Below are 9,589 nucleotides of genomic sequence, written 5' to 3' on the forward strand. Positions count from 1 at the left end.
AGACCCTTCTGGCTTTTAAAGTTTCTATTGAGAAACTGGGTGTAATTCTAATAGGTCTCCCTTTATATGTTATGTGGCCTTTTACACTTGCATCTTTTAATATTCTTTCTGTTTTGTACATTTAGTGTTTTGATTATTACATAGCAGGAGGATTTTCTTTTTTAGTCTAATCTATTTGGTGTTCTGTAACCTTCTGTTTATGCACATCTCTTTTTTTTAGGTTAAGAAATTTTTCTTCTATGATTTTGTTGAAAATATTTTCTGGACCTTAGAGCTGGGATTACTCCTCCTTCTCTTCTTCCTCCTCCTTCTCTTCTTCCTCCTCCTTCTCCTCCTCCTTCTATTTCTATTAATCTTAGATTTAGTCTTTTCATAGTATCCCAAATTTTTTGGATACTTTGTGTCAGAAACTTTTTAGATGTAACATTTTTTTCTGACTGATGCATCTATGTCTTCTATAGTCACTTCTACACCTGAGATTCTCTCTTCCGTCTCTTGTATTCTGTTGGTGATGCTTGTGTCCATAGTTTTTGTTCTTTTATGTAGGTTTTCCATCTTCAGGGTTTCCTCAGTTTGTGCTTTCTTTATTGCTTCTGTTTCCATTTTCAGGTCTTGATCAGTTTTATTCATTTCCTTCACCTGCTTGATAGTATTTTCCTGTGTTTGTTTAATGGATTTATTGATTTCCTTTTTAAAGGCCTCTATCATCTTTATAAGATTGGATATACGGCAATTTTTTTGTGCTTCAGCTGTGTTAGGATATCAAAGGCTTGCTGTAATAGCTACCTAGGCTCTGGTTGTATTCTATTGCCCCAGCTCCTATTGATTGTGTTCTTACATTGGCCTTTAGCCATCTGTTTGTTCCTGGTGCCAACAAGTTGTGACTGCAGGCAGAGTTGTAGGCTAGAAAATGGAGCTCAGGGGCAGGGTCCAGTTTACTGCTGTTGGGTGTGCTTTAGGGGGACTTGGCAGGCAGGGGAGTGGGGGTGGGGTGGGGTCTTAGCTCGCTCGTTGTTCCTGGTGCTAGCAGGCCTCTGGGAATGCAGACAGAGCTATGGGCTGGAAAATGAAGCACAGGGACTACTTCTATTATTTTTAAGGTGAAGAGCTCAGGGTTCTGGAGGCTTCTGCATGACTTCATGTAGTAGGCTCATGCTGCCTCATCTCCTGGCAGAAAGCAGAAGGACAAGTTGCATACACAGAAGAAAAAACACAGGGGGCAGTCTCACTATCCAGCAGCCTCTGCTTGCAATACCCAGCCAGCAACCCTGACATGTGAGGGCAAAAGCTACTCCTGAGAGAATGACACTCAACTTCCTCATGACCCAATCAACTCAAGACCCCATCCACATCTCTGTGTCATTCTTCTGGGCATTGGGGTCTCAATACATAAACCTTTGGAGAAAATAATCAACCATATTATGGTATTCAAAATACATAAGGATCTCCAACAAATAATGTTATACTTGTTAGAAAGAGCCTCGAGTTATAATTAATAGTTTTTGCAAAGAACCCCAAGCCAGCCTGGTGGTTGGAGCAATGGTGGATTGAAAGCCTTAGTATATATAAAGTTGTGTGTGACATGTGAGGTGCAGCAGAGAAATCTGAACTGGCAATGTGAACCCAAAAGTCTTTGTTGTAAAGGCACATATTTCTCCATCTTCTACTACTTTCTGTTGTTTTTAAAGTTCTACTTTAAAAGATGGGATACTTCTTTGCCACCTACACACAGAAAAGACCACACTATAATCTTCACATTGTTTCACCATTACGTGAGCACATCTGCCAATGGTATATAAGCTAAAATGATGAGCGCCGTGTGTATCCCTAAGTAAACTGCAATCCTAATTTGAAGTCCTTCTATTGACATGGAACCTTGGCAGTTACATGTAGGATCCTGGTTGCACAGAACAGGGAAGAGCCACCTGGTTGTTAGGATCACCCTCACTGAAATTTATGTGATGGTGAAATGAAATCGTTTGTATTTATCACTAAACATCCAGTGGTTTTTCTGATACAAGGTATAGTATCACGTTAAATTTTTGACTATATGAGCCAGGTTACAATTTTATCACACACACACACACACACACACACACACACACACACACTCAAATATATTTTGGTGTTTTGAGACAGGATTTCCCTATGTAGTCCTGGTTGTTTTAGAAATCACTCTGTAGATCAGGCTGGCCTTGAACTCATAGAGATCTATCTGCATCTGTCTCCCAAATGCTGAGACTAAAGGTGTGCACCACCACTGCCCAGCTCATCACAGATATTTAAAAGACCAGGAGAAGACAATTTAATTTGGAGAACTTTCCAATAGTGTGAGGAAGGTAAAATGGAGAGAAGGAGCTCCTCACTAATCACATTTTAAAGGACAGCAGTAGTGACTCCACAGGGTTTGATGATTTATTTATTTATTCATCATTTATTAATTTAGCTCAGGAGCACTATGTGCATGCAAACCATTACGCTACCATCTACGGTAAATATAAAAATAAGGTGCCATTTTATATTACTAAGTTGAAGTGTAATACAATGTACATAAATTACAACAATAATTTAAAGTAAATGATTAATTATAAATATGTGTCATTGCATACATTTATCAAAATATGATTTTCATGTGCTTTTCAACTTACTTCTGAATGGTAAGCTTATCATCTGAGGAAATATGACTTCAGATAATTGAAAGCTTGTATTTCATGCCTTTCTAAAAATTTATCTTATCCTCCTATTAATTTTACTTATTAACAAACATATCAAATTGTTTAAATAGCCATCTTTGTAATCTTTAAGGAACGTAGGCATTACCATATAACATCACAGGTCTGTAGTTTATACCACATCTACTTTATACCTGGGAAGAAAAATGATCAGAAAGAAAGAGAAAATTCTTTAAGAATTTAATTTATTTATTTGTGAACATTTATTACAAATTGAAGTTATATTAATTAATTCTGCAATGCTTTGACATAATGTCTAACATAAGCAACTGAAGAAAAGACTGGCTTTGTCTTTTGGCTTCAGAAGGATCATTCTTGTTTGCTCAGCCACATACCCTTGGGAAGAGTGTCAAGACAATGGAAAAATTGATGGCGAGACTGTTCTTCTCATAATAGACAGAGCTGAGAGGAAGAGGAAGAGACCAGGTACAGCCTTTAAAAACAGGGCCTAGTGACTTACTTGCCATTTTCTAAAGCTTCTAAAACCACTCAAAAGATAACCACAACTTAGGAATCAAACACATGAGAGATTTGTTGGGGACATTACCTGTTCAATGCACAACAGATGTTAGCAGCTGATCTGGATGTGTAGGTAAAGAGGCTGAGATTCCATCCAAGTCAAATGTATGGTAATAGCCTTAGAAAATAGTATTGAAATGCAGGCCAATGATTGAGAACCAGAGCAGGCCAGTGTAGATTCCTTATGCAGATCAAATTTGGAACAATCACTTTAAGGTGATTGTTAGAAGATGTTTCCGATAGGATCCAGAACACTTGCTGAACAAGGAAACAAAGGCAGATGTAGTTACTACTAACCAGGTCTGTCATTCACCAGACCTACAAGATCTTTCTGGGAGACCTCTTATTATTGTGAGTGCCACTAGTCTGTCTGTAAGCTTCTCAGGCATATTGCTGACATCCACCCAAGAAAGCAGGCTGCTGGAAAGAGTGGGTTTAGGGACAGAGAAACTCTATTCTGCTTGTGTCTTTTCATCTTCATGTCATGGAGCTAGTGGCAAATGGTGTGAGACCATGTGGAAGAGTCTGCTTTTTTCTGCCAAAACAAAGAGCACTATCTTATGGCTTGTCACTCCTTCTGATGGTGCTCTGAAGTCTGCAGACTCCTGAAATGTTGGGGGCTCATGTATGCTTATGGAAAAGATACAGAGCCTATTTCCTGACTCTTATTTCAGTGTCCTTATGTCTGTGGTCGAAGAAAGCTCAGTAGAATGTGGGGTACTTTCAATGTATTTGTAAAACTTGATTTCCTTTACAAACTGGAAGGTTCTTCTAGTAGATCTTGTCTCACACTATTCTAACCACAGAATCAGAATCTGAGTAACTCACTCATTTGCTCAGGCTGGGGGATATCCATTTGATGTTTGTGTTATACATAGCAAAACTGTCTGAATGGTTTAGAATGTGAAGAAACTGCCGTGTTCCTACCTGGTCATTAGATTTTTGGTGACACAGTAGAAGAAATTAAGAGTGAACTGAGGTGGTGCCAAAAGATCCCACCAAACATTTGAAAGGGGACTTATGAAAAGCCACACCACAGTCAACTCCACTAGCCTCCAGGAGGTTATTCAACTCACATATATGTGAATATATTTTTAAGAGACTATAACAAGAAAGCCTTTGGGTCTCAACAGGAGTGAGAGTGCCATTCTGTAACTATCATGGCATCACTGATGTTCAATGTGGTGGAAGGCACCACAATCTATACACAATGACACACCCCATTTCCTGAAATTATTTTTCCTTTCACCTAAGTCTCAGCAGGAAACTGAATTCACTACAACTACTTTAAACAAAGAGAATCACATGAAGGAATGGCTGCCAAAATGTATGTAGGAGTCAGGATGCAAAAAAGTTGCGTGGTGACTAGTCACAGGGGGAAGTTATCACATTCCCTGTGATATTAGCTGAAGAAATATGGGTAGAAAGGAATGTTCATGGAGACACATGGGAGATGGAACAGTAGGGTAAAGGTCACACAATAGGAGCAAAAACTATAGAGGGAAGTCAGAACTCAGTAGGAAAGAAGAAAGAGCATCTTGGCCATGCTCTCTGGTCTCTATCTTCTGCTCATAGTCTCATTGGCTGATTCCAACCAGAAACCATCTGGAGAGACAGCCTGAGTGATAGAAGGTACCTACTGGACAGAACAAAAAGTAGCAAGTGAAGCTGTTGGAGGTTTTGGGAAGAAGTAGCCAGATGGCTGCTGTCTGGTATGTGCTTTTACAGCGGGTTGGGATGGGTAAGAACTCACCAATGCATAGGTTTGAAACAAAGTGTTTCAGCAGGCATATACCAGGAAAGATTGGCCTGCAGGAAAACATAGCTGAGAAGGCAGTCTAAGCAAAGTCGATAGTGTGACACAAGAGAGTAAGCTGCCCTGGTATTTCTGAAGTATGTGCTGGAGTAGAGTAATAGCCAGGTTTTGACATCATGGAGAAGCACCTCAAAGGGACCTTGTATGGCTGTCAAGCAAGGTTAGCTGCAGACAAGATGTTTTCAAGGGAATCCTGAAGGAGATGAAATGATTCTCTACAATTTGATGACAGCATTAGAAAATGCAGGAGGTCACTTGGAAAGCAAGAGCTTTCCATTCATGAGCCATTTGTAGGTTTTGGTTCATGGGTAGTTTCTACTCTTTAAGATATAATGTGTCATGGGAGGCAGACTTTGAGAGTTTAAAAACTCATGCCATTTTAAAATTCAGTCTCTCTACTTTGTATTTGTAGTTTAAGGTGTAAACTGTCAATTTCCTGCTGCAGACACCAGGCTTACTGTTTGCCATGCTTTCTGCCACGACAGACTCATTATCTTCTGGAACTGTTAACTCCTTCTGTAAGCTTTGGTCATTGTAGTGGTCTGAATGAAAATGACCCTCATAGGCTCCTATATCCGAATGAATGCTCAGGCACATTCAGTGGAACTGTTGGAAAGGATTAGCAGGTGTGTCATTGTTTGAGAAGGTGTGTTACTGGGGGTGCTTTGAGGTTTCAAAAGCTTGTAGTAGGTCCAGTCTCTCCCTCTGCCTGCTGCTTTCATAACAGGATGTAAAGCTCTTGGCTACTGCTCCAGCTCCATGCCTGGATTCTTCCCACTGTGAGGATCATGGACTAAGCCTCTGCAAATGTAAGCAAGCTCCCAATTCAATCTTTTCCCTTATATAGGTTTATCTTATAAATTGGATGAGAGTGTGAATGTAAGTGACAAGGGAAAGATAATCCAAGATTGGTGCCCTAAGCAGATGGGAAACAGGAGGAAAAATTTTCTAAGTATAAGCCTGAAAAAAAAGAAATTTATGCTGATCATATAAAATGTTTTCTTAAAAGGTGTTCAATCTCAATAAAAAATATGGGGGAGGTACAACTGAATGGAAAAGAAAATTAAGCAGACATTGCATCAATAAAGATATCTGAAGGGCTGGTAGATACAAGAAAAATTTAGTAAAAGCAGTTAGAGCAATTCAATTGGATATATCATTAAATACAAATATATACCAAATACAAAAGTCCATACCCAACAGACTAACTATTGCAAGTGTTGAAGAGCCTGTGGAGAATTTGAAAACCTAATGCAACATGGGACTGTAAAGGTCTATCATTTAGAAAGTAATTTTGTGGTTTTTCTTTAAGTTAAATGCAACTAACAAAAGTATATCAGTTACACTCTTATCTATTTGCCTAAGAGAGAGAAAAAGCTATGTCCACACAGAAATGTAAAGGATCGTGCTTATAGCAGCATTTTTCATGCTATCCAAAACACAACCTGTCTCATGCTACTCATGCTATCCAAAACACAAGACTGTCTCAGTGAATTTTTTTTTTTTTTTTTTTTTTTTTTTTTGCCAACTTGCCACAAGCTAGAGTCATTTGGGTAGAAGGAACTTCAACTGAGATAATGCTCCCACTAGATTCACATGGTGGGAGGTATTTTCTTGATTAATGGTAGATGTGGGAAGGCCTAGCTCACTGGGGGTAGTACCACTACAGGGCAGGTGGACCTGGGTTGTATAAGAAAACCAACAGAACAAGTCATGAGGAGCAAGCCAATAAGCCACATTCTTCCATGGCTTCTGTTTTAAATCCTGCTTCTATGTTCCTGTACTGGGATCTGGTCCTCAGTACTCTCAGTGATGGGCTGGTGACCTCAGAGCTTAGCTGAAAGCAACCGTTTTCTCTCCAAGTTGCTTTTGGTCATGGTATTTTTTATCACATCAATTGAAGCTCTAACTAAGACAAAGACAAATGTCAATAAGCTGGAGAAACAAAATGTGACATAGCCACATAGTAGAATTCTACTTGACAATAAGAAGGAGTGAATTACTGATGCAGTTACAAGATGGTAACTTATAGTAAACCATTATGACAAACACCATCATTTAAAGTGGTTTCCTCTACCAACACTTAGATTGAAAGTTAACTCTCCAGCATGATAATACTATGGTTATGAAGCTGTTAAGAGAAGTGCTTGTGGATTTTAGAGGGATTGGTACTTTCCCTCTGTGATTAGGTTTTGGCTTTTGCAGGACTTCATTGGTTACTCTAAAAGTAGATTGTTTTAAGGCAAGACCAGCTGTCTTGTCAACTACTCCTTTTCCAGTGATATAGGTCTGGGAAGGTCTTAGGTATAAAGAACACATTGATATCTCACCCCAGTTGTGATGATCAATCTTCATTGTCCACTTGACTGGATTTTTAATCACTAGAAGACACAGTTCTGTAACTTTATTTACTAAATACAATTGTTAAAAGGAAAAGTGAGCAGAACACCAGACTTCATTTCTTTCTACTGTGGAAACAATATGACCAGAGACCTCATACCACTGCCGCTGTATATTGTGCTTACCCCAATGGACCAGACCCTTAATCTATGAACCTAAATAAGTCCTTCTTTCCTTAAGTTTATTTTGTTAGGTATCTGGTCACTATAATGAGAAAAGTACATAATAAAGAAAAATGCGTGCCACTGATAAATAGTCAGAGCCCTTGTGAGAGGACTATATAAGAAATGGGCACTGAAAGTTTGCAAAGTTCCAGAATTCTATAAGCAGAGTTTAATGAGCCATTCTTATAGAAGTTTGGAACACCATATGCCTAGAGAAATGTGGACAGTGGTGAATGGGCTCACAAGGTGTCAGAAGGTGTCAGGGAACTTGACTAGAGGATCCATGTTGTTTGGTAGAAGTTTCTAGAGAGTACATTCTCAGGCTGTGGTATTCTACTCACTGCTCTCTATTAGATATGCAGAAAGAGACCAGAAAAATATAAAATATACAAAAAATCTACAGCATGGCAAGGGAAAAGGTGTGAGTTTAACTGTGCAAAGGAAGGGAGTACAGAGAAAGAAACTATGGCTAGTAAATGGATTAAAGCTATAAGGAAATCTTCACTCTTTGCTAAGACAACAGGAATGGTCCTGAGGACAAGATGCTACCCAGTGATGGATCTGAAGTACGAAATGTAAATTTATTCAATGGAAAGCTGTTGAAAGAGTTCTCTGCTCAAAAACAACTAACTCACTTCAGAAGGTGTTTCCTCTGATGGCCTCAGAGGTCACTGAAGCTATGGTGGAAGAGGGTCAGGCTACATCTTAAGCTGTTAGCAGAACTTGGTAGTATCATCCATCTGGTTTGGTATGAATGCAAAATCCAAGAGTTAAAATCATGAAGGCTTGACTCAAGATTCCACAAAGCCTCTGAGGTCAGGAAATGAGTAGAAGGATCTAATTCCTTGTGAGGGGGTCCCAAGACACCATCACGTTAAGCTAGAAAAGTAAAAAAAAAAAAAAAAAAAAAAAAAAAAAACCCAAGTTGCAATTGAGGCCCTGGGACATTGGAGATGCCAGGGCTGTAGAGTGCCTGAAAAGAAAAGCTGCATGTGCTGAAAGGAGCCATATCAAGAGAGAGGCTGTGTGCTTGAAAAGGACAAATAGACCAAGCTTAATGTAGCACAGATGCTTCCACCACAAGCTCCAGATATTGGATACAGAGTTGCTGGGATTGTTGTTTGTATGGGTTTCCATCTTGTTTCTGTCCACTCTCTCTGCTATCCCCCCATTTCTCCCTTTTGGAAATGGAATGTTAACTCTGTGCCATTGAGTGCTGGCCATTTGCAACTTTATTATTTGTTTTTATGAGGTTCACAATGAAGCAATTGGGCTTCTGTGAAATGTTAAGAATGTTAGTACTTAGTTGATTCTTGGGGATTAATTACATGCATTTTGCATCATGAGATGGTCAAAAGCCTTTTGTGGATCGGGGTGGGATATTAATATTTGCAAGTAATATGACTGTCAGGTTGATACATAGTGGGCTTTTGATATTTAACATTCATTATCAACTTGGATGGATTTATTATAACCTAGAAGAAACACTACTGGGTGTTTATGAATGTTTTCTAGGAGATTGAACTGATAGATAATCCCTCCCTGAATTTGGGTGACATCATCCCATGAGCTAGCATTCTTGTGCTGAATACAATAAATAGAAAAAGGAGAAATCAAAAGAACCATCATTCATCTCTCTCTGTTTCCTGACAGCAAAAACTGCAGGATCAGCTGCCTTATGTTCTTGCTGCCTAATGTGTTTTTGGGTTCATTTACCTAAAACATCTTTCAGTATGCCCAGATTGATATAAATGAGACTAAATTAACACAAGCCCATATATTGGGCTTGGGTCACAATTTGTATATGAGATGTCTTGATGGGAAGCAACTGATCAGGTGAGCACTATTAGAATAGGTTTAGAATAAAGTAGACTTGATCAGTACTACTGGAGAATCATAATGACTAGCTATGAATGGTTTACAGCACCACTGCTCTGTGGGAATCAAACAGCTACAAT

This window comes from Arvicanthis niloticus, chromosome 6 (genome assembly GCF_011762505.2).
Source record: "Arvicanthis niloticus isolate mArvNil1 chromosome 6, mArvNil1.pat.X, whole genome shotgun sequence".
NCBI lineage: Eukaryota > Metazoa > Chordata > Mammalia > Rodentia > Muridae > Arvicanthis > Arvicanthis niloticus.